This window comes from Anser anser (genome assembly GCF_964211835.1).
Source record: "Anser anser genome assembly, chromosome: 17".
NCBI classification, from domain to species: domain Eukaryota; kingdom Metazoa; phylum Chordata; class Aves; order Anseriformes; family Anatidae; genus Anser; species Anser anser.
Window position 1 is genome coordinate 3646901 of NC_139738.1, and position 23483 is coordinate 3670383.

At 58.0% G+C, this 23483-nt stretch overlaps 1 protein-coding gene across 2 annotated transcripts in view; it reads left to right on the top strand.

Annotated features, from left to right (window-relative positions):
* The first annotated feature begins 3401 nt into the window (after positions 1-3401).
* The window catches only part of PERM1 (PPARGC1 and ESRR induced regulator, muscle 1), a 34509-nt gene continuing 14427 nt past the window's right edge, over positions 3402-23483 (top strand). The window contains exon 1 of one of the 2 annotated variants that reach the window (XM_083803219.1): positions 3402-16329. The gene's annotated coding sequence lies outside the window, so the exon portion shown is untranslated. Of the gene's footprint in view, positions 16330-22182; positions 23476-23483 lie in introns of those variants that run through there. The other variant, XM_083803220.1, reaches the window with a different exon arrangement.

A 23483-nucleotide genomic window follows, 5' to 3' on the forward strand; every position in this document is an offset into this window, starting at 1 on the left:
CTCGCAGAGAGGAGGAAAAAAAAAAAAAAAAAAACACAAATTTACCAAATTTACGACCACCAAACGTTAATTCTGATGGAGGCCAAGAACAGGAGAGCCGTCGGGGCCCCTGCATGCGGACAGACGCCCCCCCCCCTCCTCCAAGTGATGCATCAGTAAATAAACAGTGGAGGAAAAAATGAGGCCAGGAGTGAATTCCCTCGCCTGTTGTCCTTTGGTCGGTGAAGATCCGAGCGCAGAGCCCCAGCTCTGAGGTTAAAAAAAATACATCTGGCGACAACGCCTGCGGCCCCGCAGCCGAGCATCGCCACGGCAGGGCATTGCAGGGGGGGGCCAGGCTGCCGCAGCTTGTCACCCCCCACCCTACAGCTGCACACACGCAGCGTGGGGACCCCAAATGAGGGTGCCACGTCCACCGTCTTCCCCTCGAAGGGGGAGAAATGGGGTGCTGAAGGGGAGAAAAATGGCAAAAAGGGGGTGCCCCGGCGCAGCGTGCAGCCGCTGCGAGGGGCGGGGGGGGGGGCACGCTTTTCTCGCCTCCTGCGTGGGAGCTGCGGCGTCAGGCCCGGGCTGGCACGCGAGGCAACGTCGTTAGCTGTTATTAATGACCCTGGCGGCTCTCGGCGGCCCGCAGAGACATTCCGGCTCTAACAAGGCACAGCTGGAGCGAGGGCTCGAGGCCGGCAGCTGCGGGGGCGCGCGGAGCCCTGGGGTGCAGCGTGCGCCTGGGGCGGGCAACCCGGCGGCTGCTGCGCCTCCTCCTCCTCCTCCTGCAGCCCCAGGGGGCTCGCAGACAAGGCTGCTGAAAAGCCAAGGGAAGGGTTTTTTTGTTTTTTTGGCCGGGAGGGAGAGGAGAAGCAGAGCGGGCGGCAAAAACCGCGGACGTGGTGCTTGGGGGGGGGACGTGGGTCGATGGGTGACGTTGGTGGCCGGGGTGGGCGGTTGGGCAGGATGATCCCGGAGGGGGCTTCGAGCCCTAATAATTCTGCGTTTCTCTGCCCGTTCCCTGCTTGCAGGCGGGCCCTGGCATCAGCACAAGGAGACCGTGACCCCGAGCGGGGGCCGTGGCCGGTGCCCCCCAGGCAGGCTGAGCGCAGGCAGCGGGGGCCGGCCGGGGGCTGGCGGCAGCCCAGGCGCTCGGCGCCTTGGCAGGGAGAGCGTGAGAAACCAGGGGGCGACACCCAAGTGTCATCACAGCTGCAAAAACTGCTGAGCAGAAAAGCCTAATTACAAAAATATGCGCCCGGAGGCTTTTCCGTGATGAAAACAGAGCCGCGTTTTAGGCTCGCCTGCCAGCAGCGCAATGCGAGTTATTCTCTGCCGTGCAGTGGGGGATTTTTAACTAGGCTGGGGGGGCTCGGGGAGACCGAGGTCTCCATAAAGCAGGGTTGTCATCGCCGAGTGTGGCATATCTGGGAGATGAAGGAGGAACATAACACACCCTATTAAAATTAACAAAGCCCTTTTTCTTCCTGCTTTTATTTTTTTTTCTCTCTTCTCTCCAACCCCCCCCCCCCCCTTCCCTGCTCCGGCTTCTTGGCTGCCGCTATTTACAAAGTGACTTCAGAAACTGATAAAGCTCTTTAACCGCAGCCAAACGCCATCCTGGCCTCACATGGCAACGCTCAAAGGAATGCACCACCACCGCACAGACGTGACATTAAAATGGAATCCGCTCGGTTGACGTGCGCAAAGAAAAAAAAAAAAAAAAAGAAAAAAGAGGAAAAAAAAAAAAAAGGAGGGAGGCATGTGCCACCGTGTCCCCACGGCCTGCTTCTCTGTGCCCTTGACACGTGTCGCATAGGCAGGCAGTGCCACCGAGTCCTCGGAGCTGCACTGTTGTAACCCCGGTGCCAGCACGGGGCAGGGCCCGAAAGTTGTGCGGCGCAAGCGGCACAAGTGGCACACACGTGTCCCTTGTCAAGGGGGGGGGTCCTGCGCGTCCTGCGCCCACCAGGGCCATGCACCCGTGGCACCAGAGCCAGCACCATGCACCTCGCTGCTTCCCCAGCAGTTCCCAGCCAAAACCCCGCAGATTTTGCCAAAACCCCGCAGTTTTCACCGAAAACCCATTGATTTGGGGTAAACCCAGATTTCACCAAAAACCCATTGATTTGAGGTAAATCCAGATTTCACCAAAAACCCAATGGTTCTGGGTAAACCCAGATTTTTGATCTGTCCCAAAGGAGAGCCCTCAACCCCCTCCTGCCCCTCTGCCCGTGCAGGAGCCACAAACCCACACTTTTTTTTTTTCAAAGTGCTCGTGCACCCACACCCCAAAACCTCGTTTTTGCCGGGAGGTGTTTGGGCCCCCAGGAAATCTCTGCCTAAAGCTCGTGCACTTGAGTAGCCTTAACTTGAAGCAAACAAAGGTTATGGTCCAGGTGTAAATATAAAATACGTATCTTTATTCTTTATCTAATCAAACTTACATTTTTATCTTTACTGCCACTGGTGTTTAAATGTTTGTACTATTTTTTTTTTTAACTAGCTAATGCAAGAGGGACCATAAATCTAGGCAGGCTCGCATTGCAGCGGTTTTTAGGTCTGCATGTGTTCTTTCAATTAATATCGAGCTCATTTCTCAGAGTTCCTAAGCGAGCCCCACGACAACCGCGGCCATCAGCAAGCTGCTGCTGAAAGCGGGGTGCCTCAGGAGTAGTCGGTGGCTCGTTGGAGCTGCGTTTTGCCCCTCTGTCTACCGGGATCCCTCGGTGAATGGACGTTAAATACGGTGAAAGGAGCCTGGCAAAAGTGGTGGTAGTGGAGATTCAGGCATCAAATTGTCTGCCAGGTCTAAAATAGGGAAATGTATTATTTGTGAAAGTGTAAAAAGAAGAAGAAAAGAAAAGAGCTGTGAGCAGTGTTGTCTGAGGAGCGGGGAGGTGTGTTGGAGCAGCCGTGCCACGCAGCCAGGCTGTCCCTTTGCGCCCAGAACAAGCCATGAAGGCAGAGGAGAAGCTTTTCCAGCTCAAACCCTGCCGCCTCCAGGGACGACAACCTTGCCTTTGGCTCCTGGGCCAGACCTCTCGCTGAGCTCCCCATTTCCAATCGGAAAACCAGGTGGCCACCAGGAGAGGGGCTGCAAGGTGCCCGTCCCCATCTGGCACGCGCCTGGGGCGAGCAGGAGCCGTGGGCAAGCCCTGGTCCTGCCGTGGGCAAGCCCTGGTCCTGCCGTGGGCAAGCCCTGGTCCTGCCGTGGTGCTGCTGCCCGCCTGCTTCCCCTGGGAGCCACGTTCACACCCCTCACCCGTGCACCAAGCACGCAGAAAGGTATCGACCTCACATAAAAATCACCAGCAAGCCAGGGGCACGGGGGTGCTGTTTGTCGGCACCAGGGTCGAAGCCAAGGGGGCAAATTCCAGCCATAAAAGAGAAAAAAAAAAGGGGGGGGGGGGGATAAATAAAAAAAAAGAGAGGATCAGTGCTGGCAGTTCAGAAAGTGGAGCCAAGGTACATGGCGTGAGTCACCCGCGTGGGGCTTGCCAAAGGAGATGGCTCGAACGGGGACAGAAGGAGGGCGCGGGGGAGCCTGCGAAACACGTCCGTCTGTTTGCCACGGGCAGCCCTGCCGGAGCCCATTAGAGGCGAGGTTTCTGCCCAGCGCTTGCCACATCCCCGGTGCCCTTATCAGTGCTGCCTCTTTGATAGCATCTCTGCTCGCAGCCCAGGTAGCCTGCCAGACAGACGGGGAGGGGCAGGCCGGCAGCGGGGATGATAAGCCCCGTGGAAAGGAAACGTGCCGGCCTCCACCCGTCCTCCTCCTCGGGGCAGAGCTCACCGGGGTAGGGGACAGGGGAAAGACCCCGCAGCTGAGTCTCCAGGACTCAGGGTTTGGAAAAAAAAAACAAAAACCCAACCTTCTGAATTCACCAAAGGGGAGTGCGTGATGAAAGGAGCAGCCCTGGGGACCCGGGGCGCAATGTGCACAGTGCCCTCCCCAAGCCCCAAGTCCTCACGTCCTGCAGGGCACAAGGAGGTGGCATCGCCACCCTGCAGCAGCACAGATAAGGGAATTCGAGTGATCCCTTTCTTTTAAAATCGGGGCATCCTCGTGCAGTGGCTGGGAGTTGTTTTAGAGGCTGTGGAGGAATCTTTTGACCTTCCCTGTCCACCCAGTGCTACGTCATTTAGAAACCCAAAGCATGTTGCTATCCTGTGCACCAGCTGGCAGGAGCAGAGTTGGAAATAAAATAATAATAATAATAATAAAAATCTAGGGCAAAACCAACCTCCAGCTCCCCCTCGCCCCTGATTTTGTCACAGTGATTAAAGTCTCGCTGAGCCTGGCTGCTGTGATTGATCCCCTGTTTTTAGAGCTCTGCATAATGACTGGAGCTGACCTATATTATCAGATCAATACCTCCAGCGGGCTCTCCCCCAGGCTGGCAAAGACATCCAAGCCTTTCAGAGCCACCGTGCCACCGGGCACCCCACTCCCGACGCCGTGCGTGTGGCCAGCAGGTGACTTCGGGGCGGAAAAAGAAACGCCTCACCCAGGGTGAACCCACGCTGGGCGGTTATGGACAGGCTGCAATCTGGAGGGCAAAGTTTATTTAAAACCCACACGCTGCACTAACAGAGGCTCACCCCGCCGTCCCGAAAACATTTGTCTGCAGTGTCCCGGCAGCCAGATGCGCTGTTTACCCCTGGCTCGGACTTCTTGTCCTCACCTTCGTGCCACGGTGCCGAGGTGACACCGGTTTGCGCGCTGCGGGAAAGCAGCAAAGCAAAGCCCCGACGCTCTGAGCAACGTGCGTTCTGCCCCGATGCCTCTCCCCTGAGCTGGCCTGCCTCCCGACAGCACGCTGGGAATTAATTTTGTTGCTTTACTTCTCTGGCTGCCCATCCACCGCCCCGTCCTGCAGCGAGCACCCGGGGAGCCTGCGCTGCTTTGAACTCACGCCGCGAGGTGCCTGCGCCGGCTCGGCGGGGCGCTGCGTGTGCCGGCCCCGGACCGACCGCAGGCTTTTGCACGCCAGGCTGTCTGCTTCGTGCCTGGGAAAGGCAAGCCAGGCACGCAGCCGTGCTGCCACCCACGCAGCTGGAGCCGCTGTCGTGTGTCGGAGGCGCGCCTTCGCCCGCCGCCCGCTCCCCCTCCTGCTCTGCGCCCTCGCCAGCGCCCGCAGCACGCGTCGGGGCACGGGGCTGCTTCCTCCCCAAAACGGCGGGGACGGGGCGGGGGGGGGGGGGGCTTCTCCGTCGTGCAAAAGCAGGCTGTGTGTTTATATGCCCGCGCACGTCCCCTCCTCTTCCTTCCTTCCCTGCCTTGTTATTTTCGCTCTGCGTTTCGCTCGCTGTCAGCCTCCCCTCCTGCTCCGCGGCAGCAAGCATCGCGCGGCCGCTAATTCCTATCTGCGTGCTCCAGCCAAAACACGGGGTGGCTGGCGGGCTGGATAAGGCTAATGGTCTGCTCAGAGCAGCCTCCTATCTCCGGCAGCGAGCAGCCCAAGTCGCCTCCGAGGGCGGCGTGCCCCTAAAACACCCCTCCGTAACGCCAGCCTTCTTCGGGATAACCTGCCGCCCCCACGCAGAGCCTTCCCACACGCAGGCGGCCGGGGATTAGCTTGTGCTCCAGGCGTGATGCTCTGCCGGCGGTTACTTCGTTATCCAGGCAAATGCCTCATCCTGCTGATTGCATGTGGGCACCCGAGCCTCTCTCTGATCCCAGCTGCTCACTGCCTGCCTGTCTCATGCCAGAGAGCATCCCAAGTGGAAATCCCAGCCAGAGAATCCCCTGGGGGTTAAGGAAATTCATCCTAAAGTCGTGCACCCATTCCTGGATTTTGGATGATGTCTTCCCAAACTGAGACCCTTGCCTGAACCGCGCAAGCTGGAGCCCACGGTGGTTTCTGGGATGCTCCAAGGGTCAGCTCATGGGAACGCTGTACGGATCTGTGTAACTGAGCCCCTGTGGGCTCGTGGAGGCACCCGGGAACACATGGGGTGCAGCATGAGGGTGGTCACCATCCAGCACTGCTCTGCTCGTGTGCTGTGCCTTGGAGAGCAAGTAACAGGGGCCAAATGCACAATTTGCACGGAGAACACGAGGCGCGCTAGGTCCAGGCAAGGGGAGGGCGATTCTTGGAAGAGCTGGATGCAAATAGCAGCAGCTATCTTCAAAGGGAGGGGAGATTCGCATCTCGGCGTCCCTCGGGGTACTCAGAGAAAGGGGAACTGAAACTCGCCAGCCCTGACCCGGCGCCAGGAGCTCCTCGCGCCCGGGCAGCTGCACAAACCCTGCCCAGCTAAAAGGACGCTGCCCAGCCCGCCGCACCAGCAGGGTGCTAAAATAAAAACGCAACCAGGGAAGGAAATGGCTTTTTAAAAGCAGCCGGCGAGCTGGCCTGCAGGAAAGGAGAGGTTCCCAGCACTGCCCCTGGACGACCACGCAGAACCAGGAACCTCGGCAGGCAGAGCTCTTTGTGCTTTGCTCAGTGCTGTCCCATGGGAGAAGGGAAGCCTTGAGGGCTATTATATTTTTTTTTCCTTTTTCTATCCCTTCTTTTATTTTCTAACTTAAGCTCGGAGCAATCGCATTCACCAGTATCCCAGAGACCTGATTCATCTTCCAACGCCGTGAGTTTGCTTTTTAAATACAGATACAAGGCACGCTTATTTTTCTTGCCCAAGGACAAGTGAAACGTGTCTCTCCTGACTTATATCTGCCTGTTATTGTTGAACGCAGTGGCTTCCCGTGCAAGTGTCCCCGGTGGGCTTCCCACAGCTCCCCAGCACTCCCACGGCCACGCCAGCCCTGTTCCAGGAGCGCGCGATGCGCCGAGAGGAAGAGGCAGCCCTGCTGTGTTTAGGATTTTATTGTTGCAAGCTGCTCCTGTCCCGGCCACATCCGAGCACGAGCGCCAAATTTGTCATTCCTGATATAAACTTAGGTGCTAAAAATAAACAAGGCGGCTTAGGGGAACGAGCTCTCACTACTGTGGAAGCCAAACGACTCCCTTCGGGTGGCACCAGCCCCGGCCTCGCTGGTAAAGCAGCGACCTCCTGCCTCCAGCCTGCCGCGCGGGTCCCGCATAAATCACCGCTGACCCTCGGCGCGGCCACCTTGGAAGTGTGCGCCGTAACCTCTGCCTCCCCGGGGTGCCGTGAGGTTTAATTGCTTGCAGAGCGTGCCGAGCTCCTCAAAGACTTGCAGGAGTGCAAAGCAACATTAATGCACAGACCCAGAGCCCGCGGTTCGCGGTTATCTCTCCTGCTCGGCTGGGCCACTTCCCGGCGTTTCGCTCAGATGGTTTTTTGCTCCATTTAATCCGTTTTAATTACCTTTTGCTGATTGCTTTTGCCCTTTGTTTCAAACATTTCGCATTTCTAATTACATCTCTGGGTTGTCCCCTCCGTGGCTGCCGGGGCTGGTTCTTATCAGCCAGGCAGGGTTTTCTGGGTTTGTTTTCTGATGCTCTGATGTGCCGGTGAGCGACAAGGCGCGCTGAAACCCAACTCTGGGTCATGTTTGTTTGTTTGCTTTGCTAGAGCAGGAACTAAGCAGGTTTTCACAGTTTCTCCAGGAAAGGGGCCACCCATTTTGTGGTCTGCGCTTCGCCAACAGACAATTTAAGGCTTGAAAGTAAACAGGCGATTTTATCCGCCTCCTGCCGTAAATCAGTGGTTCCTGTGCTTTTTTTGGGGGCAGCTGCACCGGTTAGCCAGACTGAGACCTTGTCTGAACCGGGCACGCTGGAGCCCACGGTGGTTTTTGGGATGCTCCAAACCCCCAGAGGGTTGCTTAGAGGGAAGAGAGCAACCCAAGCTCTGCCTGGCATCGCTCAAAAGCGACTTAAAATTGGTGATGATGAAGGAAGAGTTAATCCCTTCACCCCAGCATGGCGTGTGCCTTGTCCTCTACGGAGGAGAAACCCAAGCAGTGGTAGAACATCGGTGCAGGGACATAAGGCCAGCGCCCACCAGATTTATAGGGCAGGGAGGAGCAGAGGACAGCCTCCTCTTTGCTCTGATCCACCTGGGTTTGTCCCCAGCATGTAGGTTGGGAAAGCCTGCACAACCCATGACCAACCTGAGGCCATTTGGGTGGCCCCTAAATCAACGTGAGAGGTTTTTCTCAGCCGGGAATGACTTCCTTATCCGCGCTTTATGAGCCTGGTGGCAATGAACCTTGCACCGAGCCCTGCGCCGCGCTGTGCCGGCACACCTCAACCTTCGCTCCCGCCTGCTTCTGCCCCTGCCCTGCAGCTCCTGGCTAGCCCCGTGGCGCATCGCCCCGTCCGCGTGTCCTGCATGGCTCTGTCCTCATCAGATCAGCCTCTATTATCTCAGCCCCTGCCTCCAGCCCTGGCTCTCCTCGTCCTAAAGCACTTTCTGCGCTCCTGTGTTTATCCTGCTGCCTTTCAGGTCCTCCGCCAGCTTGCCCAAGGTGGGGTTGCCAGCTGGTGCGTGCAGCAGCTTGCTGCTTGCCACTTGGGCTTGCAGCATCCTTGTCCCAGGCGTGCCTTTGTTTCCCCAACGGGAGCTAAATCTCTGCCTGTGCAGCTCCTTGCACCCACTGCTCGGGCATGGCAGGGGCGCTGAGCCGCCCCAGGGTGCGCAACGGCTCCGTGCAGGCGGCCGACAGAACCTGAGGAGCGGGGAACCATCAGCCTAATTGTCACTTGCTTCCTAAAGCAGGATTTTCGCTTAGCTCCTTGGTGAGGAGCGTATGGCGAATACAACATTTCTGCTTCTTATTTAACGATCCGCTGACAGGGAAGATGGAGTAGGCAGAAACCTAAATTCTGGAACCTCTCCAATTTTTTTTTTTTTTTTTTTTTATCCACGGGAGCCCGAGCCTTTCAGCAATGGGAAAGCAGCAACAGGAAACGAGGCAGGGGGAATTTTAGGAGCTGTTGAGATGGCTGCAGTGTTTGACATTCCCAGAACTCAGCAGGCAGGCAGCTGTCTGCTCTATTAATCCTTCCCAAGTTTCTCTCCAGCCCCACCGCCGCGTTCCCGCTGCGCCGGTGGCACACGGGAGGCACGGTCCCGGGTCCCATCCCGGCTCCATCCCTTTGACGCCACCACAGGGAAGCACCAGCAGCACCAGCAGCCCCGCTCTGCGGGCCAAGGGAGCTTGCCAAAGGCCGTGAAAAGCAGCAGGGCCGCTCTGGAAAAGCCTTGGCATCCCCAAATTACCACCGAAGCCTGGCGCGGCGTCAGCAGAAAATCCCCGCTGGCCGGTTCCTACCTGCCGGAGGGAAGCGGGGGCAGGAGGCAAAGCCAAACCTCCTCCTCCCGTCCCCACGCTCTGCCCCAGCCCTGCCTCCCCACCGCCAGGATTCCTCCCCAAAATCGCTCCTTGGAGCTCAGCCACCAGCCCTGAACGCTGAGGGGGAGGCGAGCCGAAAATAAACCCGCGCGCGCACACGCGGCGCTGCGGTGTTTTTTTTTTTTGGAGGAGGAGGGGGGGGGGAAAAGCAGGGCGGAGGGGGACGCGGCGGTGGGAGGGTGGCCAGAGGGTGAGGAAAAATTTCATGCTGGCCTCTTTAAAGGTGTGTTATTTGTTCAAGGCTGTCCAAACATTTGCGGAGTGCTGGCAGGCCCGGAATGTGTGCAAGAGCTCCGGCAGCGTGTCTTAGGCGTGGGAAAGCTCTGCTCTCCTCAACCTTTACAGGCTTGTTCCCCCTCAGGCAGCGATTCAATAAAACCCGCGCCAGAGATTTATTGAGCTGATAATGACAGCTTCAGTCAGCAGGCAGACACCAGCAAAGCCGGGGGAGAGAGGCTCCCGAGTCAAAAAAAAAATAAAAAAATATATATATAATATATAAAAAAAAGGGAAAAGAAATCCCGGTGCCTGGCCCGGGCAGCCCCGTGGGGGGGGTTACCCGCTCCCCCCAGGGGGGCCGTAGTGGGGTGAGGGTGTTTCTTTGTAGGTGTGCACCGTGCTGACTTCGTCCCCTTGCACAGTTCCTGGTGGGATGAGGGATGGGGCTGAGGGAAGGGTCCCTGGGGGGGGGGGGGCAGCAGCCTGGTACCCCTGGGGCTCGGCCCCTGGCTTGCTGGAGGCTTCACCTCCCCGTCCGCCACCGCCCTGGGACTGGGAGGCTCGGGGGAATTCCCTGGCCAAGCCGAGAAAGGAAGCGTGATGCCGGGGTTGCTCTGGGGTGGTTTTTTAATGCCTGTGCTGGGAAAAGCGCGGCTCCTGGGGGAGGAAGCCCCAGGAGGGCTTGCCCGAGGGCATTGCTGTGGGGCTGGGCCGTGCAGTGAATCCCTGTACCACCAGCGGTGCCGTTTTGGGGCCAGTGACCCCCCCTCCTCGGCGCCCCTTGCTGCTTTCCTTACCAAAACCCTGCGATATAAAGGCAAGGAGGAACCCCAGGGCAGCGTCAGGGCTGTGCTTTGCGCTGGGTGGCCACTCCGGGGTTAAATCCCTTAAACACACCTGTGGTTATCAGGCCTGCTTTACCCATGGGAAACGCAGGAGATAGAAGGGAAGTGACTCACCCGGAGGCAGCCGCGCAGCCGGGAACCGAGCCTGGCTGCGATAACCGGGGTTTTATGGCTCGGCCCAGCCAGCAGCACACGGGGCATTCCCTGCTGCAAGCCCTGGCTGCAGAGCCACTTCACCACACGGCCCAGGGCTCGGGTTGCTCTTTTAGCAAAAAAAAAAAAAAAAAAAAGCCTTTCCCGAGATAACCTCCGGGCTTGTGCAGAGCCACGCATCTCCTAGCCTTGGCAGCCAGCTACCTGAAGGCAGCAGAGGCAGAGAAAAATGCGTCTCGCTAGCACTGGGATAAAACGGGACCTCGCATCGCCTCCCTTATTTAATTATTACCGTCTGTGCTCTTTCTGGCACTGCAAGCGGTTGGGAACACGCGAACACAAAGCTTTTTTTTTTTTTTTTTTTTCCCCCAGTGAGAGTGAGAGGGGCTGGGGCAGCCCCACGCCGGCTGCGGTGTGGCTTTCCCAAGCTCGGGGTCCAAATCCCAGCAGGACCGAGGCAGCGCCGCGCAACCCCGGGTGCCGGGGGGCTGCGGCTCGGCGCGGGCGCTGCGGTTCCAGCAGGGCCTTTGCAATTTGGCTGTCAACAAAGAGGGCGACTGGTTTCTATAATAAACACTCGGGGATAGGTTTTCAAAGAGCGGAGGCCCTGCCTCGCTCGGGCGTGTGTAATTTGTAACAGAGAGCAAATTCGCGGGGCTGGGTGGCTGCCGCTCTCGTGCTTGGCTCTGGCGTTTGGCCCTGGGTTGGGTGGAGAGGGAGGAAGATGTTCCTCTGAAAATGTGACCCTGGTGTGTCAGAGCTTCGTGGGCCGGCTGGTTGCTGCCTTCAGGATGGCAATTGCAGGTGGTGTCCTGGCTGGGGAAGGAAAGCTGGCTTTTTCAGCCTGGAACAGCCTTAGCTCTGAGCCTTCACCCATATTCTTTGACCCCAACGTCGATCCTTTGCTGCAGCTGCAGTTTCACCTGCGGGTCGAGGAACGTGGTTTTGTCCTGAGGTGGTCCTGCTTGGCCTGGTGATGGCCGTGTCCCTCACCAGCCTGCTCCGAGGGACCTAAGGGTGCTGCTGGCTCTGCACGTGCTTCTTCTCGTAGTGTCCTTCGGACACGTCTCCACACTGCCGAGCACCCCCAGGAAAGGGCAGCCTGCAGAAACCCTCTGGGAACCCGAGCTGCACTGCAGCTCCTATCATGGCAAACCTCAGGGGAATGGGGAATTACTGGGGGTGGCGCTGATGGGAAATACACCCAGGGACCGCGGTGAATGCCCCAGGAGGCTGCAGAGCTGCACTGGGTGCATTACAAACCCATGCGTACCCGTGCAGGAGGCACAGGCATTGCACGGAGGATTAAAAACCTTTAGTTAGAGTCAGAAAGGCAGGTGGGACCTGCAAGAAAGCATGCCCCAACCCCGCGAGCATCCCACCGGGGCAGGAGGCACCTTGTCCTTCCCTTTGTCCCTCTCTCTTCCTTCCCGGAGCCCCAGCCAGAGCTGGCGGCGTTGTGCAAACCCAGCCGCCGGCTGCCGCGGGGCGTGCGGCTCTCCGCCCGCTGACGCCGCTGCGGTTGAGTCAGGGATCAGATGACTGCTGCCCGGCATCAGAGCATGCCGTCCAGCTGCGAAGAGCGTCCTCAGGCCCAGGGAACCGTGGCCAGGAGGCAGCTCCTCCCTTCAGCAGCTTGGATTTGACCGGGGAGAGCTGTCCTCCTGCAGCTTTCCAGGGGCGGGCGCGCACGGCATCTGCTCATCCACGAGCTGTGCGCCTTCTCCAGCAGCGGCACGAGTTGCTCCGAGAAACGTGTGCCCTCTTGGCAAAACCAGGAGCCCCCGCTCCTGGATAAGTGCCTGGCACGGCTCTCGGCAGTGGGGCAGCTCCCTCGCTGGGTGGCAGGTATCAGACAAGGCTTTTTCCTCCTGGCAGTGCCGCGGGAGAGGCCGCAGAGCCGTGGCACACATGTGCGCGCACGCACACAGCCCTCGCCCGGCCCTTCCAGAGGCTCTGCTGGATCCCCAGCATCTGTTCCACATCATCTTCCTCGTTTTCCAGGCTCCGTGGACTCGCTCCATCCTCCCCCCAGATGTTTCCATCCTCTGCATCCCCTCATGGCATGAATAACTCGCCGAGCGAGTGCAGATGTTTGGGTCCTGCCGCGAGCTCTGGCACGGGAGGTGTGGAAAGCTGGGCAGCCGAGCACACGGGCTGCGTGCAGGGGCTGGATTCGGGGCTGTGCTGAGAGGCAACAGCTCCCAGAGGAGCAGCATACGGCCACGTCCCCTCCCTGTCACCTCTGCGAGAGGTCCGTACAGGTCCCATCACCCCCCCCGCCAAAGCAGCTGAGCCCCACTGGAATCTGGGGCACAGGCACAGCCGGCCCCGCATCACCCACACCCAATCCTGTCCTGGGGGCACCCAGCAGCACCTTTCCCCTTCCCAACCCCGCTCCATTCCCCATGGGGCATGGGACACATCCGCTGTGGGTCTGCCCAAAGCAGCAGCATTGGCACCAGGCTGAAAGCAGGGAGGTGCAGGCAGCAGAGACCTCGGGAACACGGATCCTGCCGCTGGGAGACTCCATCTCCGCGAGCACATTATCGGCTCCTAACACACTCCCAGGATGAAAGCACAAGGGGAGCGATTGTCCGAGTATTTACCCAAGTTTAGGTCCGATAAGGCCTGTTGATTTTACAAGTGCTCCTCGCGGCCCCGGGAATGACTTTATGGCTGGAGCGAGCAGGTGGAGCACTTCGCGGCGGAGAGGAAGGAGGGGAGACGCACCAACCAAGCCCACCATTATCCGCTTGTTTGCTGATGGCTTCTGGGCAATTTAACTCCTTGCTCAGCACCCCAGGAGACCCTGAGAGCTCACTTGAGGTTAGGAAAATCACCACCAAATCCCTCATGCTTACAATTTTTTTTTTTCCCTGAGGGTTTCAACCCACGAATGGAAACTTCTGCACCAAAGGCTACAACTCCTGTCACTGGGGTCTCCTTGTGGGTTGGACAAACCAAAAAAAAAAAGCCCTCGTGGGCTGGACAAACCAAACCAAACCAAACCAAACCAAGCCAAACCAAACCAAACCAAACCAAACCAAACCAAACCAAACCAAACCAAGCCAAACCAAACCAAACCAAACCAAACCAAAGCAAACCACACCACACCACACCAAACCAAACCAAACCAAACCAACCAAGCCAAACCAATCTGTCTCAAGTTAGGGACAACATAAATCAAAGCAGGGAAACCACTGGGCAGCCCTTTGCAGCACCTGGGTGGCATCAACCTCTGCAAGCACCGTGCTGGAGCACGGGACTGCAAGACAGAGCTCTGAAATGAGCAGAAAGTGCCAAAGTCTTCGTTTTCCCCCCATTACTTAGGTGCAGCACCAAACAATGGACCTTTCTGTAGATGCTATTGACTGGGGTGAGGATGGGAGCTTAGCTTTTTTCAGATAGAAACAGAAAAGGGTTTGGCATCCTCAGGAAGTCAGAGTATCTTTGCTCTCAGTACCTCAGATGTTAGAGCAGAGGAAAGCATTTGAAGTCAGACAAAATAAATAATTCAGCTCCTACATTAACACACCAGTTTCCTCTCTGCTGGCTCTGCCATTTGTCTGCAGCTCTGGAAGGCAGCCTCCTTTTAAGATGGCATTTAAGTATTTTCCTAAGTGCTTTTAGATTCAACAAAGCACTTAAGACCGTGTTTTAAGCTAGGCACCTGTTTAAGTGCTTTCTTGAACCGGGGCCATTCTGCATTCCTGCCTCTCCGGCACGCATTCACCCAAGGGGCAGTGTGCCTGCAGGTGTGCGCACCACCGGCGTGCACAGCCCCGGCGGCGTGCAAAAGCAGTGCGCGGCGTGCCTGTTTGCATGTATCCGTGTGGAGGCGTTTATCTGGATATAAACAAATAAGAGGCACCGAGGTGGAAGTGCCCTCTTTCAGAACAAAGCTGATAATGACTGCAAACACCCCGGGTGCTGGAAGGCCCCATGGGAGGTGACGGCGCTGGGTTTCCCACGTGCTGCTCTCTCCTTCAAAGCCTACCTGGCTGCCAAAACCACCGTTGATATTCCAGGTCTTGGCAGTCCGGCTGCTGGAGCACTCTGGAGCAGGTCACCGAGTAATTAGAGAGATTGCTAATGGGCCGGCAACCTGCAGCAGCCACGGGGGATGCGTGGCTGCGGGCTGGGAGGAAACCAGGAGCACCTCGGCTGCTGCCCTGCGTCCGGTGCTTGGCCCTGCCGAGCAGGTCCACGCGATGAAAAGCTGAAACAGCAGCCGTGGGGGTTATTAGTTGTGACAGTAATTAACTCCTGCAAGAGGCGAGCCTTCCCCTGCAGTACGTGCTGCCGAGCAGGGGTGCGGGACCGTGCCTCGTCGGTTCACGCAGGACCCTGGGTGTTGCTTTCAGGAGGAAACTGCTTGTTTTTCTGGTGATTTTGGCTAGGATGTGCAGAACAGAGCGCCTTTCTGCCGGGCTGATGGGGTGCCCCAACAACAATTGTCCTCCAGCTGTGAAAGAGGGGGCTGTGCCACTGGAGAGGGGCAGAAACTGACACAGGATGGATGTGGGGATTTGGAGAGGGATGTGGGGATGTAGGGATGGATGTGGGGATGTGAAGATGGATGTAGGGATGGGTGTGGGGATTTGGGGATGGATGCAGGGATGTGGGGATGGAGGATAGATGAGGGGATAGATACAGGGATGCAGGGATGGAAGTGGGGATGGATGCAGGGATGTGGGGATGGATGTAGGGATGTGGAGATGGATGTGGGGATGTAGGGATGGATGTGGGAATTTGGGGATGGATGTGGGGACGTGGGGATGCAGGGATGGACGAGGGTATGGATGTAGGGATGTGGGGATGGATGTTGGGATGGACATGGGGATGGGTACAGAGATGGATGTGGGGATGGATGCCCCAGATAGATGTGGGGATGGATATGGGGATGGATAAGGGGATGGATGTGGGGCTCCACCGCCTTGGACCCCCCACCCGTGGGAAGCCTCCAGCCTCGCCCAGCGCCAGGCGTTGACGTGGCCCCGTGTCGAGCCCTGGCAGCCAGGTTAATGAGTTATGCACGGGGCAGGGAGGGGAAGGAAGGGCCTGGGCTGGGGAGGTGAGTGTGGGAAGCCCTCACACGCATTTTATGGGCTGGCTCTTATCAGCAGCCCGGCCCTGAGCAGGCGTTGCCTAACCCCGTTCTTGGCACCGTGGGAGGAGAGGGAGGGAAATCCACCCTCAAACCCCAGCCCCGGGGGGGTTTGACCCGAAACGAGGAAGGGGCAGGAGGAAGGCTCACAGCCAGGCGTGGAGAAGGGGCAGCGACAGCCCCGAGCTGCACGCGGATGCTCTGTCACAGCAGTGGGAATTCGGGGTGCCCGTGTCTTTTTCTCGTGGCAAAGATGCACTCGTGCAGAGCAGAAGGTGCTCATGTGAACCTGCTCCGTCCAAAACCACAGGGTTTTGGAACCCTTTGATCACTGTGTAAATCCACCTGAAACAAACAAAAATTCCTCCAAGGTTCAGGCTTCCAAATGCTGCAGTGAAGCTCTACCCGAAACCAAAAATGACCCACCCTGAGCTGAAAGCCAGGTCAGTCCTGCAGCCACCCTTCTCCCTGCGCCTCCCTTTTCCCCTCCTGCACCTTCTTCAGGTGCCCTGCGAACCGAAACGGGCAGCGTCTGCCTGCAAAGCTCCACGCCACGCGGCGAGGGGAGACATCGGAATTGCCCGTGCGAGACCTCAGAAGTGGCCGTGCGCTTCGAGTCGCTCAGGTGCAGCTTTTCCACTCGGCCCCACTTGCGGCCCCGGTCTGAATCAGCCAGAAAGGAACAGGATCGCCCTGTCTGCACAGCCGGCAGCCTTCTCAGGGGGGTGAGTCAGCAGGGATCTGAAAATGAGGCACGATTCCTGCCTCGTGCCCAGTGGCCCTGGTCCCGGGACCGCTGGTGGCGGTGGAGAGGCTTCAATGGGCTCTGGGCAAAGTCCAGGCTCCAGACGTCTCTGAACCACGCAGCTGCTCGAAAAAAAAATGTGTGTGGCTCATCGGGGCCTGCCCCGAGTCCCAGGGGAAGGAGGGGAGGATGGAGTAAGAGAGGTGAGATGTCTCCGAGGCATCCACCCAAGGGCTGGACGCTCCACCCTGTGCGCAGCGCCGGGTGTTGCTAATTTATTGTAATTGGCGTGCCACGAGGCAGGTCGGCGGGGGATTAGTGGGAGGAAGGCAAGCGGAGCAGCCAGGGCGCGGGGCAGGCAGCGAGGCAGCCGTGGGAGCTGCAGCTCCGGGCTGCTCCCTGCTTTGTTTTGCTTCACTTTGTGCTGCGTTGCGTTGCACTGCATTGCTGCATTTTTCTTTTTTCTTTTCTTTTCTTTTCTTTTCTTTTCTTTTCTTTTCTTTTCTTTTCTTTTCTTTTCTTTTCTTTTCTTTTCTTTTCTTTTCTTTTCTTTTCTTTTCTTTTCTTTTCTTTTCTTTTCTTTTCTTTTCTTTTCTTTTCTTTTCTTTTCTTTTCTTTTCTCTTTTCTTTTCCTTGCTTTGCTTTGCTTTGCTTTTGCTTTGCTGCTGTGAAGTCAAGCTGTGGCCAGGAATGTTCAAGCGGGGATGCAAAATATCAGCGTCTTTCCTTCATTCTTTTATAAAAGTGGAACCCGAGCATGTAGCCCAGCCCTTAGCTCTTTCCTTGAGGTCCAGATTAACGCTGTGACCATGCGGGCTGCTGTCTCACCCACCCAGGAACACGCTGGTTAATCCCAGCTGCCCCGCAGCCTCCCTCCTTAGGCTTCAGAGCCAACAACCCCGGTGCACTCGTGCCGCCCGGAGCAGCTCGGTGCCTCACCGCCCCGTGATCCGCAGGGGATGGGGAAGTGGGCAGGGAAGAGGAGAGCTGCAGGACAGGGTTTCCGTGTCGGGGAGTTCATGTCCGGAGCAGAGGGAAGCCGGGGCGCACATTCCTGTTCATGCCAGCTCTGCCCTATTTCCTCGTGTGCGAGCCTGTGCGCTGTTGCCTCTGGCACCCGGGGCCGGTGTTTACACTTCGCATGCAGAATAACACAACTCGATCTGGACCCTTTTTTGAAAAAAAATTAAAAAGCCAAAAAAAAAAAAAAAAGGGAAGAAAGGAAGAAAGAGCAAATCCCGAACCCTGCAGCTGGAAAAACACCGTCAGCCCCCGCGGCAGCCAAGATCAACAGCGAGGACAGGCTGCTGCTCTCCGAGGGGGACACGGCTGGGTTTTGCTAACCCACTTCTAATTTGTGATGAAAATAATCAGAGAGGCAGGGCGGACCGGTGCCTGCCCACCGGGGTGGCTCGCCAGCAGCTGGGCTCCTGCAGGGAGAACTGGAAAGCTTGGAAGCGCTGGCTTAAATAGGAGTTAAAATAAGGGGTGAAACGGCAGCTGGTTTCTGTTCCCCGGAGCGTCCCCATGGGGCTGTCCCCTGCCTGTCCCCACCGCTGGCAGGCAGCTGGGCCCCAAACCCGAGCTGCCGATGCCCGACCCTGCTGGCACGAGGGCCTTTTACAGCCCGTGTGGTTTTCTGCAGGATTTCTCAGGGCACTGGTGTTTGAAGATGGGGAAGAGTATTTTTTTTTTCTTTTTCTTTTTTTTTTTTTTCTGGCTGTCAGCTTTCCTTAAGCCCTAAAGTGGTGTCGGCTGGATGGAGTGAGGGATCGCCCCTACCTTTGCCCCTGTCCTGTCTCTGTCAATTCTCTCCAGGACTTGCCACTCTCGCCCACCTTTCCAGTTCAGCTCTTTTTCAATCTCAATAGCCTTATTGGCATGACACGGTTTGCAAGTATTGCCAAAGTTAATTCATCAAACGTCCGTCCCTAGGAGCAGGCATTTCTCAGCACAATTACTCCCCAAAGACTCATCCAATGCACAGAGCAGGGCCGAACACCACGGTTTAATGTCCTCATTAAATAACAATGAATAACACCCCCCCATCAATGTCATCCTATTTCGGAGTGCCGCAGCCTCTTGGAAGCTCAGGGCCACAGGGACAGAGCTTTGGGAGCTCGTCCCAGCATTTATTTGGATGACAGGCACCCACCCAACACCGTCGTGCCTGGCTCTGCCCGTCCCCGTCCCGAGGAGCTCGGACAATGCAGACACACAAATGATCATTTTTTTTTTTTCATTTTATTGTGAGGTGCTGAGGGACTCGCCCGGGGGCGTGCAGTGAGTCAGCATCAGGGCTGGGAATTAAACCCAGGCCTCTGGGGGGGCTGCATACAAAACCGGCTCTGCCCCCAGGATGGGGTTTGCACCAGGGACCACCGCGGGCGCTCCGGCAGCTCCGTCTCCAGCCAGCTCCTGCTCTGAGCCCAAACTGATGAAATTGGTGCATCCCAGCCCCGAAGCCTGCATTCCTATGAGGGTTGGAGCGATGCCCGCGTGCTTCCCTCTGCGTAGCCTGGGATCCTGGAAGAGGAAAGCCTTGTGCATGTCATCGGCACCTCGATTTTGGAGTCCTGCTCAGCAGAGCCCCGTACCCGGCGTGTGTGTGCTCCTCCTCGGCACCCAAGGCGGGCTGACGGGGCTGAGCTCGGGGGCAGGCAGCTGGCAAGGCTCGGCTGTGCTAACACAGAGAATCAGGAGCTTGCTGGAGCCTTGCAGCCCTTCAGGCAGGCTCGCTGTGCCGGGCCAGAGCTGATGGATAGCCCTGGAGTCGTTCAGGAGGCTCGGGAAGAAACCTCTCCCCGCAGTAGCTGCTGGCAGAGGTTTGCCTGCACCCTTCTTGCAGCCTGATCCTGCTCGTGGCGGCTGGGTCCTGCGCCAGCTGAGCCGCGGGGCTGTTATACCCAGGAGAAAAGCAGCCACGCCAGGAGTGACCGAGTTTCGTGCGTGTCATGACAATTCCCTGACCTCTCTCCCTCCTCCGCTCCGATGGAAGCAATTACCCAGCTACCAGACGTTCGCTCTGTTAATTTTGGCTGGGAGATGGACGCGCCAGGCTCGTCTGTGCGCAGCTCTGCACACGCAGGTCACATCCAAATCAAATTTCTCCTGCCAGACACCTCGCTGTGTCCCAGGCGGGGTCAGCGGTGGCGGACCCATGGCCTTGCACCCTCCCTGCTCTGCTTTTTGCTCCCTCCCAGACCTGGGGATGCTCAATGTGCTGGAAGACCCCCACCACCACCACCACCACCAAACAAAGCAGCAGCCCCATAAAGAAAAAAACCTCCTATAGAGGCATTCCAGCAAAGATTTCCCCATACCCAGGCAGGGAGACAATGGTGGGAAGGAAGTCGCAGCCATTACCGTCATTGTCTCAAGGTTTAATCGGGCGCTTGGGGATTAGCACCTCAGCACCGAGGGCACAGCTGGGTGGAAAAAGGGCTCGGCCCACCCCGTGGAGAAAGGACGGGTCCTATAAGAGGACTTTCTGGGTGCTGTGTGGGTGAGGGATGGAGATTGCAGCCGAGGAGGGCTGGGGATCACCGGGGGGCTGCGCACGGCAGCCGGTGCCCCTCCAACTCCTGCTCCTCGCCCAGGGCAGGGGGAACGGGCAGGAGCCTGCAATTCCCTCGAACCTGTTTTCCAGATCCCCTGGCATCCTTCCACAGCTGGCGGTGCGTGCGTCATCGCTTTACGAGCCTGCCTCGTTCCCCGGGAGCCCCCTTCCCCTCCCCTTTCCCCCCGCGCGCGCACACATTTTATTTATTTGTTTATAACACTTCGCCTATCCCCAGGACGCCTTTCATCTGCGGGGGCTTAACCGTTTCGGGGACTGGCAGAGGGCAGGATCTTGGGGGGGGGGGATAGGCAGAGAAATCGCCCCTTGTTCATGGCACGGGTGGACCAGGACGGTGGTGGTGGTCCCTGAGGATGCTCCGCTCGCCCGACCCCGCTGCCTCTCCCCTCCGCGCTGCCCCTTGCCCACCACCAGCCCCCGGGGACCACGGCCTCAAGGCACCTCCGTGCCCGGCAGACGAGGAGGGCACGCATCCCTCGGGGCCGCCCCGATGTCCCCTCCCGGGACCGCAGGAGGGGACAATGTCTGGGAAGGAGACAATGAGTACGGCCACCCTCGCGCTGCGGTTGCTGCCTCCAGACACCCTTGGCGGCTCTTTAAAGGGCTGGGGAAGGCTTTTTTGTCTGGGGACTGTGGGGCACTCCGTGCTGCCAGAGGAGGAGGAATCTCCCCGGGGAAGGCTCAAGCCTGGGAGATGTTTGGGCAGGGAAAAGCCCGGCCGAAGCTCCACGTGCTGTGCAGAGGAAAAGATCCAGGAGGTGCGAGGGGGTCCAGGAGGGCAGGCTCTGCCCTGAGCTCAGCAGGGAGCACCCAGCACCCAACACCTGGGTGTTCGGGTGTAAATACCCCGGCAGGGCGGCTGTCAACAGCAATTAGGGTTTCACACCCTGCCTGAGAGGCCCCAGCAGCGCGGGGCCGGGAGTGCCAGACAGGGAGGAGAGGAGGGCGCAGGATAACGCCGCGTGCCACCACCACTGTGTGCACAGGTGATGCTGGCAGCCTGGTGGGAGCGATGCTCCTCAATCCTTGCATTTCTCCTGCCTCCACCTCGTTGCTTTGAGGTTATTGACGTCCACAGAGGACCTGCTCCTGCTCGCGTGCTGGGAAGAAGCGCGGTGCTCAGCCCCTTCCCTCCACAGCAGCAGCGCACAAAGGCGCTTTGTGGAGACGAGCCCGGGGCAGACGCTCTCCTCCCCCGGAGGCACATGGATCCCATTAGCCTAGCGTGAAACAGGACCAAGCACGGCCCTGGCACTGTCAGAGGCCAAAAATGCCTTCATAAATGAGGCCAGAGCGCTCTGTGCCTGCCTGCAGAGCCCGTCGCAGGAGGGCACGGGGATGGGGGCACGTGGAAAATGTTGTGTGGCGTGAGGAAATCCACCCGGGGCTGCTCGCTGCTGTCAAGTGCTGGATTTTTGCTGCCTGGGCTGAAGGTCCCTGTGCTCGGGGCACCACGCCAGCCCCCGGGGTCATTGGCAGTACTCCCATCGGTTGTGCTAACACCCAAAGGAGCACCGGGCACGGCACCGGGTGCTGCTTCGCCCCAGCACACCCCTCCTCGCGCACATCCAGGTGAGCACAAACGCCTCCGAGCTCCCACAGCTGAGCTGCGAGGAGCAGGATTGCAAAATCCGGGCGGTTGCACCAGCGAGAGCGGGCATGGGGGGGGGGTCAGCAGCACCCAGGGGTGCCTCCTGGGATCAGCACCCACCGTGCCACGGGGACAGGGGACAGTGCCACCGCCCTGGGGTGGCTGAGCCCTGCCACCGAACCTCAGCGCCTTGCTGCTGTGGTCTCAGGGTGATTAACTCGAGTGTCAGGCAATTAACTTCTTCAAACTCGCAGCCTCTAAACTCCCCCCATAACTCAGCGGCGACAGCCTGGCTGTTTATTTTCTGCTTCGGGAGAAGTCGGGCCGAGGCTCCAAAGGAAGACACCCTGATTTATGGCCGGGACAAAGGAGCCAGGAGGCTTTAAAAGCTGGAGGCCGGCTCCTGGCATGCACAAAGTGACATCAGAGAAGCAGCTCCTTGTGCTTGAGATATTTTCTTCGCCCTGGATGGGGCAGGAGCTGGGGGTGAAGAGCAGCAGTGCCGGTTGCAAGGTGGCAGTCGCAAGGCATGGTTAAAACCAGCCCGATGGAGCTGGGCAATGTTCCCCGAGGACAGCAGAAAGCCCCGTGGTAGCCAAAAGAGGGGGCTGAGGATGGATTTGCATGCAGGTGGTGCTCATCTTCACAGCTATCTATGTGCTTTTTTTTTTTTATAGCTGGGAAATATTTTGTGTGCCGCGAAGGGCTGGTTTTTTTTGCATAAAAGTGGTGCTTGGTGGCAGCCTCTATTTGCATTAGGGCCGAGGAGGGATGCGTGAGGCCACAAGACCTGAACCAAAAATGGGGCCGCGGGTCACTGGTCGGGATCCCGATGCTAACGGATGGTTAAAGGAATTTGCTCAGAACATCTATATTTTGGTTGGAACAAGGAGCGTCTTCCCAGCCGGCTGCAACACCCTCGGTTGCTACCCGGCGGTTGTTTTTTTTATAGCTCCATCTCCAAGGTCTCAGGCTCATTATCCTCATTTTAGAAATGAAGAAGTAAGCAAAGGGAGGTGCTGTGTTTTGAATAAGGTCTCCGGGGAGGCCAGCAGCACATCTCAGCCTTCCCGAAGCTCCCAGCCCCGTGGCCTTCCCACCAGAGCCCTCAGGATCCACCCCGGGAGCGAGCCGGGGCTCCTGACAACTTCACGGCTCCCCTGCAGCTCCCTGACCCACGAGCTGCCAGCAAAACCCGTCTGCCGCTGAGGTTAAAAACGTTGCCCACGGGGAGAGCAAAGTCTGCCGTCGCCTGCAGCATGCCTCTTGCTCGGAGTTATTGCCTGTGGATTAGCAAAGGTCAGGGATTACTGCTCCAGCCCTTCCCAGCCTCTTCCTCTGCCGCAGGTTAGGGCCACGCTAGAAAAAAAAATTGTGTTGATTTAGCCCGATCTGCGAGCGCATGGAAAAATCCCACCCAGCCTGGGGGAGCCATGGGAGCAGAATTCCTGGAGCAGATGTAATCGTGCTGGCGAGCGGAAAATACCCCACCCCTTGGCCACTGCAGCGAGCTGGGGGAATTAATGGGATCCCTATGGGCGAGGAAGCTCCTTATCAGCGAGCGCCGTGTTTTCTCGGCCCTGGCACCCTCTCTGCAGCAAGCCTCGGTCCCAGCCTACCCCCTGCTCCTCCTTTCTCTGCCGTTAGTCTTTTCATCTCTTTTCTCTCGCCCGCCCATTTCCATTTTGCCCTGACAACTTTTTTTTTTTTTCTTTTTTCCTCCTCCTTGCAGAATGTGGGAGGGATGAAAGCTGCAGATAATTAATAACCCCAGCACTTTTCAGCTCTGCCTTCCTGGGAGAACTCAGAGATCCCTGCTCCCTCCACCTCTGCCTCCCCCTGCAAACGCTCCCTCACTTCCAGTCATGTGCTGTCTCTTCCCATCGCCTGATAAATTGCAGCTGGCAGCTCCCACCCCAGCAGGCTTGGCTTGTTTCGTGCGTGTGTGCATGCGGGTAAGGAT